This window comes from Stegostoma tigrinum, chromosome 24 (genome assembly GCF_030684315.1).
Source record: "Stegostoma tigrinum isolate sSteTig4 chromosome 24, sSteTig4.hap1, whole genome shotgun sequence".
Taxonomy (NCBI): Eukaryota; Metazoa; Chordata; class Chondrichthyes; order Orectolobiformes; family Stegostomatidae; genus Stegostoma; species Stegostoma tigrinum.
In genome coordinates, this window is record NC_081377.1 from 43670819 (window position 1) to 43684577 (window position 13759).

Genomic DNA, 13759 nt, shown 5'->3' on the forward strand with positions numbered 1-13759 from the left:
CAGCAGCGCATCGTGCATATAGATGACCAGCAGGTAGTTTGCACATGAATACAATGCCTCTCACTCCAAACAACTACCCCACTTTATGCAAGATGGTATTTTCTTCCCCAGGATTAATCTCACAAAAGGATTCAGTCACATGTAGAAGTAGAACAGATTTATTTTCTGTTACCCTGCCTATGTCTGTAAAAAAGTAGATTTACCAACTACACCAGACGTAAATTTACTGTATTTATCCAATCCTATAGGGCACATAAATCATTGCCAGGGTCTTAGTAGAAGTTCTATTTTGCTTGGTTAATGTGCAAAACGTTGGCAAGTAACCCATACTACTGGAAGCATGCAAATAGGAATATGCCCTTCACCTGACAACCATGCCCACCTACACGGACTGTTTCACTGTTCAATTTGATCATGGCTACCCTTATTGAGCAATAATTTACCAGCTTCAAACTTGAAGATTTCAGATGACCAGAGATTACATCCTACTGGAGAAGAGGGGTTCAGGCTTTCACTATCCATTGGGAGAAATTATGCTTCCTGTTTTCACTCCTAAAGGCTCGACTTAATTTTAAGATCAACTGTTCTATATTCTTCTGCCAGATAAGTTGTTTCTTTGAATCTACCCTCTTAAATTCCTTTATTGATTTATGTATTCCTTTTGAGTTGAGAAGTATCTGGAATAACAGTTTTACGCAGGCTTCATAATTTAATCCTTTACATTAGTCAAGGCGAGTTTTATTTTTAAGACTAACAAACCTTGAGTTCCAATGCCTAAAGGCAGTGCTGCAGAAGGGATCTGATAAAATCTCCACAAACAAAAAAAGTCTTTATTTGACTTTTGTAATCTAGCCCCTTTGCGTTCAAACTCTAAACCAAATCTCCACTTATTGGAAGCTAAAAAAGCACTGTTTCTGGCTTGGGAGGATTCTGCTTTCACTCAAACAGAACCTTGTCAGTATCTACAGGCTCAAAAGATTGTAATTTGATCCTTAAATGCAAAAATCATTGCTTATCAATTGCTACAAATGGTCTGAAATTCACGTCAATGTAAACACTGTCAATTCTACAGCATTTAGGCAATATCAAGAGAACCATGTATTGTGTATGGCCACGTCAAATAAATAAGGGTGGTATTAACAAGAAATTTATGCCAACTCATCTGGAGATATAGATCACATCTAGGACCTGTTAACTAAGAGCTCAGTTGCCAATTTTAAAAAAGTCAAGACCATTTGGTAAAGGAAACTTGACATCATTACTTAGAATGATCACTTCATGATTCCAACTGTACATTAACACTGTTCTGTCACTGCCCTATAAATGGTCAAATAAGTCATTAATTTGAATTGCTGTCAGCCATTTTTGCAGGGGGACTAAATTGCAAATAAGACCATAAGATTAAGGACAAAATAGGCCATTCAACCCATCAAGACATTTCTGCCATTCAACAAGATCATGGTTGATCTGACAATCCTTAATTCTACTTTCCTGCCTGTCACCCATAATCCTGGATTTATTTACTGAATGAAAATCTATTTCAGCCTTGAATATACCCAGAGGCCAGATAGCCCTCTGCAGTAAAGAATTACACACATTCACAATTTTCAGAGAATAAAATTCCTCATCGGTGTTAAATACGGGACCCCTTACTCAGAGATTAAGCCCTCTATACTTCTGACTGTCCCACAAAGAGGCACAACCTTTCTGTATCTATCCTGTTCACTAAACTCTTACATGTTCCAATAAGGTCGCGCCTCATTCTTCTAAACTCTAGGACGGCACAGTGGCTCAGTGGTTAGCACTGTTGCCTCACAGCGTCAGGAACCCAGGTTCAATTCCAGCTTCTGGTCCAGGGTGTGCTAGCTAGATGGATTAAAAACCTGGCTAGACAACAGGAGACAGAGTAGTAGTAGAAGGGAGTTTCTCAAATTGGAGACCTGTGATTAGTGGTGTTCCACAGGGATCTGTGCTGGGACCACTGTTGTTTGTGCTATATGTAAATGATTTGGAGGAAGGTGTAGGTGGTCTGATCAGCAAGTTTGCAGATGACACTAAGATTGGTGGAGTGGCAGATAGTGAAGGGGACTTCAGGGGATTACAGCAGAATAGAGAGAGACTTGGAGAGTTGGGGAGATAAATGGCAGATGGAGTTCAATCCGGGTAAACGCGAGGTGACGCATTTTGGAAGATCTAATTCAAGAGCGAGCTATGCAGTAAATGGAAAAGTCCTAGGGAAAATTGGTGGAGAGAGAGATCTGAGTGTTCAGGTCCATTGTTCCCTGATGGTGACAACGCAAGTCAATAGGGTGGTCAAGGCGGCATACGGCATGCTTTCCTTCATCGGACAGGTTATTGAGTTCAAGAGTTGGCAGGTCATGTTACAGTTGTATACGACTTTGGTTCGGCCACATTTAGAGTACTGTGTACAGTTCTGGTCACCACATTACCAAAAGGATGTGGACACTTTGGAGAGAGTGCAGAGGAGGTTCACCAGGATGTTGCCTGGTATGGAGGGCGCTAGCTATGGAGAGGTTGAGTAGATTAGGATTATTTACATTAGAAAGACAGCGATTGATGGGGGACCTGATGAGGTCTACAAAATCATGAGGGATATAGACAGGGTGGATAGCAAGAAGCTTTTTCCCCCCCACCACAGAGTGGGGGACTCAATTACTAGGGGTCATGAGTTCAAAGTGAGAGGAGGAAAGTTTAAGGGAGATATGCGTGGATAGTTCTTTACACAGAGGGTGGCAGGTGCCTGGAACGCATTGCCAGCGAAGGTGGTAGACGCAGACAGGTTAGTGTCTTTTAAGATATATCTGGACAGGGAGCAAGTGGACACAGACCCTTACAAAATAGATGACAGGTTAGACAGAGGGTCTCGATCGGCGCAGGCTGCGAGGGCCAAAGGGTCTGATCTTGTGCTGTCATTTTCTTTGTTCTATACTGTGTAGAGTTTGCACATTCTTCCCGTGTCTGCGTGGGGTTCCTCCGGGAGCTCTGGTTTCCTCCCACAGTCCAAAGATGTGCAGGTTATGCTAAATTGTCCATACAGTGTTCATGGATGTGCAGATTAGGTGGGTTATGGGGGATGAGTCTGGGTGGCATGCTCTGAGGTTCGGTGCGGACTTGTTGGGCCAAAGGTCTTGTTTCCACACTGTAGGAATTCTATGATTCTTCATTCTCCCTATAGATGCTGCACACCTGCTGAGTTGTGCAAGCAACATCTGTTTTCGTTATGGGCTCTTTCCTTATTAGGGGGCCTAAGGTGTGGTATGTTACGAAACACCTCTTGAACATTCATTATTGCAAATATTTAAAACCAAATTTTCCCCTTTATGAAGGTAACAAGCGGGGTAGATAAAGAATTCTTATCGAACAATATCTTCAGTGCTTCTTTCTCTGCATAGTTGCTGCCAGACCTGCTAAATTTTCCCAGCAATTTTTGTTTGCTCCTTAAAATGTGACTTTGATTGGTCTGCTGATCTCTTGGCACAGGTTACTTCCTCCATATTGTAAATCTTTGAATATATGACAAGCTTCCAATTTGTGCATATGCCCAAACCGTGGTCAGTGGATCAAGTCTGAGTGAAGCAATTTAACCTAATGCAGTTATGAATAATGCAATTACAAGTTGTGCACTGAAATATGACACAGCAAACAATAGGTATAAAATAATTTGGTGTGCTGCTCTGTACAGTGCATGAGTTTCTGTAAAAATCACAAACCTTTGAAATCTAACAAGATTCTTAATGACCAATTTAAACTAAGATAAATATCATTGATGTTTTCATACACCACAGGCTGAAATGTTAGAACTATGAACAATTCAGCTCGTGTGAACATTGTCTAATGCCCAAGCAAGGTGTCAAAAACAGTTGTGTAGCAGTGCTCACCAGCTGCACGTCTGCACAATTTCCTACAGACTTCTGCAAAATTTACGCTTCCTTAATGTCAGCTACGTCACAATTTGAGCAGTTTTTCCAGAGACGTACCAAATTTTCCAAATATTTCAAAACCATTTTAAAGAAATAAAGTAGCAGCAAACTGAATTTGAAAGTAAACCATTTTGGGAGATCTGTCTAAATGGCTTGTATTTCAATAGCTGGTTCACAGATTGTAGCCGAATTGTTTTATGAAGTATTTTTATCTTCCCGTCCCAACCTACACACAGCTGTCAATTGATAAGGAGTAAACTTCTTCCCATCCCCCACGTGCTAACTGCAAACCACCAGCACACTTCCTGTTGGATGATTTCAGTTTGATTATTTGCCCCACCCATCTGCAATGTTTGTAGCACTGCGGCACATTTATATACGGTTCAGCAACTAAACAATACAAATTCCTTGCAATCATCTGGTTTGAAAAATTGTTTTTGTTTGGAAATATAATAAAATGGCCAAAAACACGTAAGCTGAGTGGAGAATGCTCAAAACAACTGACAAAACCGTTCATGGAGATCTTCATACTATATCTGGAAAGTGCAAAGATGTTGAGATGTTGATAAAATGAGAACACAACACTCAACCTTCATCTCTGAAATATGATGGCAGGCAAATCAATCAGGAGAAGAGTCAAGAGGGTGTTTGAAAACTGCTAGACACAAGGTTAGGTTCACTGGCAGCTGACAAACAAAAAGTCAGGGTAACTTGAGATTACACCAAACATCGAAAATGTATGCTATTCGATCCATCAAGCCTTCGTCACCATGATCGCAGCTATTCCTACACCTCAAGAGCATACTCTGCTGCCTTTAGTCTCTATTTGTTTGTTCTATTTGTTTCTTAAACTGTTCAGTAACTGCTCCACTGATTTTGGTGGCAGAGAACTCTGCAGGCTCACCACACAGTGAATCGCAATCCAAAGTGGGTCTACTCTGTATCCTAAGATTGTGACCTCCTCCTCAGGACTTCCCAGCCAGGGTAAACATCTTACTTGCATCCAGTATGTCCAGACCTGTCAATTTAATGTTTCAATGAGATCCCCTCTCATTCTAAACTCCAGTGAATACCAGCCCGGAGAACCCAATCTCTCCTCATACGACAAATCTGCGACCACAGAAATCAGTCTGGTGAACCTTTAAAAGAAACTTGTTAGAAGGATTGCAGTATACCAAGAGATGGGGGGAGAAAAAAAACACACAATACTCCAGGTTTGGTCTCATCAAGGCAGCATACAGAATCAGAAGGACTTTCTTGCTCTTCTCCTCAAATCCTCTTGCAATGAATGCCAACATACTACCTGTTTTCCTAACTGCATGTTGCATCCACATTTCTGTGACTGACACACAAGGATAGCCATGTCCTTTTGTGCATCATTTCCCAACATCACCACTTAAAACAATGCACTGCCATTCTACATTTCCCATGAAAATGGATAACTTCACACCTATCACATTACAATAATTCTGCTGTGCATTTGCCCACTTGCATCCTGTCTAAATCACTGCGGTGGAGAATTCTATTTATCATAATTGGCCACATGGTAAGACAGCTGGCAAATTGCACACTTGGAAATATATTACAGGGGGTTAAACAAGGTTTGTTTGTTCTAAATCTTAAGTTTGAGAAACAACCAGTTTCAAGCAGCATGGTTGAAAAAGAAACACTTACCAATCTATAACAGAAAAAAATTCACATAAGAGCATCTGATAGAACCTTGCAGCCAATGTACAGAGGAAACTTTGTTTTTGTCAATGGGACATTAGCATGGTAATTCCAGCACACACTGCTAATCCTCAAAGGACTCCAAGTTGGGTAGGTTTCCCACTCTCTCAAACTGAGAAAGACCATGGTGCTCTAGGTACATTGATAATTCTGTTAAGAAGAAAACTTCAAGTTTTTGAACAGTGATTTAATCCCAACTTGATTTAGCAAGCCTTGGAGAGAATCAGAATTGTGTCTTTGCACATCTGGTGCCCTTGCTTATTCAGATAATTGAGGTATTAGTTTGAAAGCTGCTGAAGGAGTCATGGTGAATTACAGCAATATGTATGCTGCTGTCATCGGTGAGGGGTTGAACTTTTCACATGGAGAATAGGGTACAGAGCAAGTCTCCTTTCTCCTCAGTGGCGTCAAGCTATTGATCATTGTTGGAGCTGCACCGATCCAGACAAACGGAACATATTCCATCACAGTCATGACTTATTCTTCATAGAAGATGCAGCTTTGGCAGTCAATAGGTGATTGTATTCATTTGACCTACTCTTGTAGCCACACCATTTATATGGTCGATAAGATTCAGTTTCATATTTTTGGTAATATGATGAGATGGTCATTGCCTGGCACTTGTGTGGTAAAAGTGTTACTTATCTCTTATTAGCTGAAGCTTAAATAATGTCCCAGCCCTGTTACATTTGGACAAATTGAATATCTCAATTTCTGGCCTTGTGATGGAGGGAAGGTCATTGATGGAGCCATTCAAGATGGTTGGGCAGAGAACATGCCCTGAAGAATTCCTGTGCCAGTTTCATGGAAGTGAGATGACAGGCCTTCAACAAACACTGCAATCTTCCTTAAGGTTAAATGTGGCTTCAGCCAGTGGAGAGATTTTTTTGATTCCCACCAACTTAAATTTTATGAGGGGTCCCTAACATATTACAAGCAACTGGTTATTCTGTTGACTACAAAAGCAAGAATAAAGTGGAGTCAGATCACAGGGAAGCCATGATTGATTTTCAGAGCTCTGAACCCACACCATCCAGCAAAATAGAAAGAAATGATAAAAGCCAAGTAAGAATACGGCAGTGGCTCAGTGGTTAGCACTGCAGCCTCACAGCGCCAGGGACCCGGGTTCGATTCCCACCTTGGGCGACTGTCTGTGTGGAGTTTGCACATTCTCCCCGTGTTTGCGTGGGTTTTCTCCGGGTGCTCCAGTTTCCTCCCACAGTCCAAAGATGTGCAGGTTAGGTGGATTGGCCTTGCTAAATTGCCCGTACTGTTCAGGGGTGTGTGGATTATACAGGGTAGTTCTGGGTGGGATGCTTCAAGGGTAGGTGTGGACTTGTTGGGCTGAAGGGCCTGTTTCCACACTGTAGGGGATCTAAGAATCTAATCTAAATAAGATCAGTTATAACTTTTGTTATTCATTTTGGTGAGCATCTGATTGGAATATCAATTATTATATATAAAAATTAGCCTTACTGCATGTGACAAACTAACTTCAAATTATACTGAAGGGAAGGAAAAACATGTTTTGAACATCTGCTGTCAATCTCACTTTGTGCTAGCTTTCACAGCAACATTTTGTACATTTGGAGTTACATAGTTTTCACTCAGTTAGCATTTACAAAAAATGCAGTACAAGCTGGCATATTTTTGTCACAGAGGTCAAAGATGATTGAATTTTTCAAATCCTATTTACCAGATTAATTATACAACTGCTTAATTTATGAAACAGTTTAGAGTTGCATGCCATGTATAGACTTTAGTAGATTCTGAAATTAAGATTTCAATATCAAGCGGTCTTAATTGAACAGATAACAATTTAGGAGTCAAACATCATAACTCCTGCACTACCTGCGACAATTAAAAACAACACAAAATGTAACCAACAAGGTTCGTCGTACTCCTCTTCTTAAAAGGATTGAGCATAAAATCATTGAGGAAACTACACAAAACAAAAAAACTTCCATTGTATGTAAACAGAAGTACATGCTGTAATCAAGAAACAAGCTAATGTTTCTTCATATAAACAAATTATCTAATTACATTTACCCCCGCTGTTCCTATTCTCTTTATCCACCTCTCCAATCTAATCTCAAAAGCTAACACAGCTCAGTATATCCAGCCAAATATTTCAGAGAGTCTGGTCAGCTTCATTATTCTCTTGTCTCAACAATTACAAAATTAATCGTTTATGCTTGTTACGCTAAGTTTATGATGTGCAAAGGTTATTAAATGCTACAGTCGAAACATTTGTATTTGCAAAAACACATCCCTTTAAGTTCATGAGATAATGGGAACTGCAGATGCTGGAGATTCCAAGATAATAAAATGTGAGGCTGGATGAACACAGCAGGCCAAGCCGCATCTCAGGAGCACAAAAGCTGACGTTTCGGGCCTAGACCCTTCATCAGAGAGCTCTGATGAAGGGTCTAGGCCCGAAACGTCAGCTTTTGTGCTCCTGAGATGCGGCTTGGCCTGCTGTGTTCATCCAGCCTCACATTTTATTATCCCTTTAAGTTCATGCCCATTTACAGCAAATCATAGCACAAGGATGCCCATCAAACCATTGTCTCTAGGTCCAGATAATATTTATAACTCCAGTCAAAATGCCTTTAAGTCATGTAATTTGCTACTTTCAGCATACAGACAGCAAATTCAGTGTCACACAACCTAGCCTACACATTAAATGAAGAATTAAAATATTTAACAGTGCCTCAAGAATTTATTGAGGTCAATGTTTACTGTAAAATAGAATGCATTGAAGAACATTTAAAAATATCTGATGTTGCCTGGTTTAATGACACTCTTCAGTTTACCTTATTTAAATACTATATAATTCAAAAACATTTTCCAGCTAACTTCGCAGAATTATGGTTAAGTAAAACTGCCTGGACACAGTAGGTAGCTGAAATTAGCACAGGTATTACATGTGCTCATCTAACGTTTTCTGATGGGCATACTAGTGTCAGCAGAGCAACAGTCTTCCTTAAATCCTGATAATGGTGTATATTCTGCAGGAACGTCAGCCATGGCAGTTTACAGCAGTCTCACTTCACTGTCATAAGGTATGAGATTCAGTTCCCACCCCAGGGCTTCAGGAGAAAAGTCAAAAGACTCAGTCCAATGCTGCACCAAGGGAGCACTGCTGTAACAAAGGTCACTATTTAATCACAAGTTGGCTGTTGTGTTTCCTACGCTATAAATGACTAGGCTTCAGAAGCAGAGATAACAAAAAATTTCAGAAAATTTTCTGAAAAAGGGTCTAGGCCCGAAACTTCAGCCTTCCTGCTCGACCTGTGTTCATCCAGCTCTACACCTTGTTATCTCAGATTCTCCAGCATTTGCAGTTCCTACTATCTCTGAAGGCTTCAGAAGAACTCCACTTGTCAGGTAGTCTTGAAATATGGTATATAAAGGCAGGTCTTTTTCCTTTATTTCATCCTCATGCTCCTATGAGGAAGCAAGTTAAAAGGTCCGGGCAGAAGAATTCTTAGATGACAGACTGGAGTGGATGGGGGTAACTATATTTTGCTTTTTCCTCTTTCCTTAACCCCCATGAGAAAAATCTGACAATGATGCTCCAGGGCTGTTAAATGTATTACCAAGGGATCCTTTAACTCTGAATCAGTGTCAATGACATTAAATACGAACATACCAAACAGAAATTTGGATTGTCCAAAGACTAATCAGAAATAGCCTGTGGCGAATAAAATTTCCATGTTGCCTTCAGAGCAACACATTTCTTAAAAATCTTAGAGACTTCAAATTCCAAGAGCTTACTATCCTTTGTAAAGGCCCCAAAGGCTTCAGCGAGTTAATGCCAAAGATTGCTTTTTAATTTACCACCCGAAATTTGGCTGTGGTGTAGAAGCCCACCTTGCCCTGAGATTCAAAGCAATAACACCAAGTTTTTAGGAGCAAACATCTTCAACATGAAGATATGCAACCTCCAACTTACTGCCAGCTCCTAAAGTAATTTAATTACTTACAAGTCCCACGATCAGAAGAAAAATAAACATTGTGGCCAGTATGCAGTCCAGGTCTGGTGTTTGGTCAATTAACAAGACAACTAACTAGATTACAAGTCAATTTCTTTCCCCCCACCCCGCTCCAGTCTTTTTATAGTAAATCTACACAACATTTTGAAGATTTCTGATTACATCAGATTCTGATGTGTTGCATCTGTTAATTGCAACTTCTGGCTCTAGAAAAAGCTTACATTTTTAGACTTCAAAACGCAGCTTGAAACTAATCAGATTCAAATGTCTTCCCTCAACATACATTACATACAAAAGCAATGGCTTGTGGGAAGACAAGAATAGCTGCGTACACACCCAAGTATGACTCAATGATTGGAATGGCTGTGCAAACGTTCAACATTATGACATGCCAACTTCTAACTTTGCAACAACATACCAGATTCTATTTTGACAAACAAATGTCTTTTTCTTGATAAGACAAGCCATGGGAAAGAAAGACATTTTGAAAGCTTCACAGTACTTTTTCTTTAAAAAACATTACACTAAAAACCAGGGCAACAAAATATATTTTCTTTAGGAAATTCCATCAAATTACAAAGTTCAACTTTATTTCAAATAATCCAATTGAGGAAGAATAAAAAGTATGAGAAATGAGGTGCCTTCCTTAACAGCAGACAGAAAGGTTAAATTCACCACAATCCGGAACAAAGTATTTCCCCCTTCCTCAAAATGAAAGTTTAAATGACCAAAGTGGGCAATTGCACAAAGCTTTGCCTGAAATTGAAACATTTTGGCAATTTTTCCCATCTCTTATGTCAAGAAAATCTAACCAGTTTATGGCCATTGATTTTCAACACCAAACAAATACAACTTTCAATAATGTCAAGGCAAATATTACTAAACTCTTAAATAGTACAAAGAACTGCAGATGCTAGAGATCTGAAACAAACAGAAGTTGCTGCAGAAACTCATGTGGCAGCATCTGTGGGAGAAAACAGTTAATGTTTCATGTCTTCTGTCCACTCTTCAGAACAGATTCTGAAGGAGCTACAGGACTCTGAATGTTGCGCTTTCTCTCCACCAATGCTGCATAAACTCATAGCTGCCAAACCTATCTCTGTTTTTGTTTTTTGCAAAGCCTTCTTTTCCTCAATTATTTTCAGTTGCAGGCCCCAGGATGAGTCCTCAATGCTGATTGATGTCAACAGGGTTCAATTTTTGCACTGGTTGTAGTGGTATAAGAGGCCATTGGGCCCATTGTATCTGCACCAGCTCAATAAACTAGCATCATTACCTCACGCCAACCTCCAGCTTTTCTATCATTTCCTAGCACATTATTTTCATCTAAATAATCAATCATTCAGTGCCCTGTTGGGTGGGGGGAGGCAGCGAGGGGCGGGGGTGGGGGGGTGGAAGCGGTGAGGGGTGGGGTGGAGGTGGAAGCGGTGAGGGAGGGGGTGGGTGAGGGGAGGCGGGGAGGGGGGGAGAGGGCTGGAGGCGGAGGGGGGGTGGAAGTGTAAGCGGTGAGGGGGGGGGATGGGTGAGGGGGGGAGAGGGCTGGAGGCGGTAGGGGGGGGGATGGGTGAGGGGAGGCGGGAGGGATGGGTGAGGGGAGGCGGGAGGGATGGGTGAGGGGAGGCGGTGGGGGGGTGGGGAGGGGAGGCGGTGGGGGGGGGAGGGCTGGAGGCGGTAGGGGGGTGGGGAGGGCTGGAGGCGGTAGGGGGATGGGTGAGGGGAGGCGGTGGTTGGGGGGGGTGAGGGGAGGCGGTGGGGGGGGGGGGGTGGGTGACACGGCTGCCCCCGGCTCCGGGTTGAACGCTCACTATTCGGCACAAACTGAAGCCGCGGCCCACCACACCAAGTTCGAAACCTCCGGGGCCGTAGCCCGAAACGGCCCAGATGAGAAGACGTGACAGACAGAAACTCACTCGAACTGATTGCCGACGCGAACCCGCATCTTAGAAGACAACCGCCATCCGCCCTGATTCCCCCCAACTCTCCACCATAGCCACACCCACACAGGGGATTCCAGATCCGCTTCCGGTACATCCGCATTCTGATTGGACAACGCAGCCGGCAATCATACTGACAGCACACGTTTGGTGGTGTGAGCGTGTATCCGCGTTTGATCCGGGAGAAACCATTACGGATGGAGGAGGGAGAAAAATATTTAATAACAATGAGATATACACTTAAAACAGGGGTAGCTCTTTTAATGCTTCATTGTTCCTGGTAAAAAATTAAAATCAAATTTTGCTAAGTCAGGACGGGACAAGAGGTTGACTAGAGAATTTCTTCTGGGACCTGTATATATTACGGTTTACCCCTCTTCATTGGGCGTTATGGTCTTTTCCAAATGTTGCACATACCTCAACAGGTCTGAGCAAAACCTGCAAAAATCGGGGAGGAAACACTGTCAGATTACAGAGAGGGGGGGGGGGGGGGAGAAACTGTCAGATTACAGAGAGTGGTGGGGGGGGGGAGAAACTGTCAGATTACAGAGAGTGGGTGGGGGGGAGAAACTGTCAGATTACAGAGAGTGGGGGGGGGAGAAACTGTCAGATTACAGAGGGGGGAACACTGTCAGATTACAGAGAGTGGGGGGGGGAGAAACTGTCAGATTACAGAGTGAGGGGAGGGGACACTGTCAGATTACAGAGTGTGGGGGGGGGAGAAACTGTCAGATTACAGAGAGTGGAGGGGGACACTGTCAGATTACAGAGTGTGGGGGGGGAACACTGTCAGATAACAGAGAGTGGGGGGGAGGCACTGTCAGATTACAGAGTGTGGGGGGGGAACACTGTCAGATTACAGAGAGTGGGGGGGAGGCACTGTCAGATTACAGAGTGTGGGGGGGGGACACTGTCAGATTACAGAGAGTGGGGGGGAGGCACTGTCAGATTACAGAGTGTGGGGGGAACACTGTCAGATTACAGAGAGTGGGGGGGAGGCACTGTCAGATTATGGGGGGGAACACTGTCAGATTACAGGGGGGAGGGGGACACTGTCAGATTACATAGAGTGGGGGGGCACTGTCAGATTACGGGGGGGAGACACTGTCAGATTACGGGGGGGAGACACTCAGATTACCGAGGGGGAGACACTGTCAGATTACAGAGAGTTGGGGGGGACACTGTCAGATTACAGAGAGTGGAGGGGGACACTGTCAGATTACAGAGTGTGGGGGGGGGAACACTGTCAGATTACAGAGAGTGGAGGGGGACACTGTCAGATTACAGAGAGTGGGGAGGGGGAGACACTGTCAGATTACAGAGAGTGGGGGGCGGACACTGTCATATTACAGAGAGTGGAGGGGGGACACTGTCAGATTACAGAGAGTTGGGGGGGGACACTGTCAGATTACAGAGAGTCAGGGGGGAACTGTCAGATTACAGAGAGTGGGCGGTGGGGGGGGGGGAAACACTGTCAGATTACAGAGAGTGGGGGGTGTTGGGTGGGATACACTGTCAGATTACAGAGAGTCAGGGGGAGACACTGTCAGATTACAGAGAGTGGGGGGGACACTGTCAGATTACGGGGGGGAGACACTGTCAGATTACGGGGGGGAGACACTCAGATTACAGGGGGGGAGACACTCAGATTACAGGGGGGGACACTGTCAGATTACAGAGAGTGGGGGGAAACACTGTCAGATTACAGAGAGTGGGGGGGACACTGTCAGATTACAGACAGTGGGGGGGAACACTGTCAGATTACAGACAGTGGGAGGGGAACACTGTCAGATTACGGGGGGAACACCATCATATTACAGAAAGTGGGGGGTGGAACACCGTCAGATTACGGGGGGGGGAACACCATCAGATTACAGAGAGTGGGGGGGAAACACCGTCAGATTACAGTGAGTGGGGGGGGGGGAACTGTCAGATTACAGACGGGGGGATCACCGTTAGATTACAGAGAGGGAGGAGGGACACCGTCAGATTATAGAGGGGGGGGAACACCTTCAGATTACAGAGAGGGGGGAACACTGTCAGATTACAGAGACGGGGGGAACACCGTCAGATTACAGAGGCCGGGGGACACCATCAGATTACACGGTGGGGCGGGGGGGAACACCGTTAGATTACAGGAGGGGATGCACTATCAGAC

At 43.5% G+C, this 13759-nt stretch overlaps 1 protein-coding gene across 2 annotated transcripts in view; it reads right to left on the reverse strand.

Moving 5' to 3' along the window:
• wasf2 (WASP family member 2) overlaps positions 1–11711 on the reverse strand; it is a 36952-nt gene extending 25241 nt beyond the window's left edge. The window contains exon 1 of one of the 2 annotated variants that reach the window (XM_059654403.1): positions 11578–11711. The gene's annotated coding sequence lies outside the window, so the exon portion shown is untranslated. The remainder of the gene's footprint in view (positions 1–11577) is intronic. The other variant, XM_059654404.1, reaches the window with a different exon arrangement.
• Positions 11712–13759: the final 2048 nt, after the last annotated feature.